Below are 1,603 nucleotides of genomic sequence, written 5' to 3' on the forward strand. Positions count from 1 at the left end.
CACCAGCGACTGGCGCGGGGTGACCGGTTGAGCGGCGGCGATGGGATGACGCGGGGCTCTGCGACAGGACGGCGGGTGCTCCTGGCGATGATGTGGGCAGGCTGTGTGGGAGCGGCGGCCTCCCGCGTGCTCATGTGCGGTACGAGGGACGTAGGTTTCGGCCAAATCGAGCGGTGGCGACTCTCCTCCCCCTGGCTACGACGTGTCCTTCCCCATACACTGCATGGATCCAGCTGGTTGTACTTCTGTTCTACCCCTCCTAGCGGACGGAGGCGACGGTGTTGACGACATTGCATGGGAGTGGCCAGGGGGCCTACACGGTCATGTGGTGCCCCCTGGGGGCGCACACCACCAGGCTGTGTGGCGACCTGGTGGCCCCCCTCTGGTCCTTCTTCGCTGCAAACATTACATATTCCAGGAAAATCTTCAAAAATCTCCGTCCAATTTCGAGCAGTTTTATGTCTGCACAAAATACAACATAATGATAGTTCTGCTAAAAACAACGTCGGTCCAGATTTGTTTTCATTCAAATCAAGCAAACTAGAGATGAAAAAATAGCAAAACTATTTGGAAAAATATATACATTGGAGATATATCTGAGAAAAAGGGTTTCCCCCGCTTTGTATTACAAAGCAACCATCCGATACAACCAACGATAGGTGCTGGGGCGGAAGAGCACAAGCACGCCCAAAAAAAAGAAAAAGAAAAAGAAACAAATGCCGACAACGGCAGGTCGACGAAACAAAGATGACCAGTGACCGCTGCACCCGCCGGAGAAGTACCACCGTGCTACTAGCACTCCGAGGCGTCGCGTACCGAGCAGCACCTTCAGGAAGGAATGCGACAACGACGCCACTGCTGCCCGGACAAGTCCAAGGGTTTCCCCCTGTACGCAGAGGGCAGTGGGGAAGGGGGAGATCTGACGCCCATCAGGAAGGTCCGGCGGCGCCCGCAGGCGTCACCGCGTCGGTGATGGACGAGCCACCAGGGATTTCTCCCAACCCAAACAACCACAACCACCCCGGACGATCGAAAGTGCTCCACCAGAACTGCCGCCCACCAACATGTGCCACCACAGTCACTGAACCATCATCGTCCTCTCGCTGAGCCACCGACACGAGACCTGGAGGAGGGACGAGGGGTCAACGGGCTCGGGGGCAGCCGCAACTCAGCCGATGGAAGGGGACTACCACCACCGTCGACGCGGAGCCGACCGGACGTGACGACAGGAGCTTACCAGGCCCGCACAGGCCCGGCCGGACCCCAAAGGATCCGGACAACCCCTGTCGCCACGCTGCAGCACCTCGGCCGACGAAGCCGCCACCACCCACATCCCTCGACGCCGCGCCACCACCACCAGGGAGCCACGCCGCCGCACGCCGGAACGCCGGCCCGCCCCAACCCGGTTGAGGCCCAGAAGAGCCCAGATCTGGGCGGAGCGGAGGCCGGCGGCTAGCCACACCACCGTGCGCCCCGCGGCCAACGGCCGCGCCACCGCATCAGAATCGCCCACGCCCTGCGGACCCCGCCGCCAGGACGCACCATCGCCAGCCGAAGAACACTGCTGCCGGCCTCCATCGCCCGAGCAGAGGAGGCCCCGCGC

This window comes from Triticum aestivum, chromosome 1A (genome assembly GCF_018294505.1).
Source record: "Triticum aestivum cultivar Chinese Spring chromosome 1A, IWGSC CS RefSeq v2.1, whole genome shotgun sequence".
NCBI lineage: Eukaryota > Viridiplantae > Streptophyta > Magnoliopsida > Poales > Poaceae > Triticum > Triticum aestivum.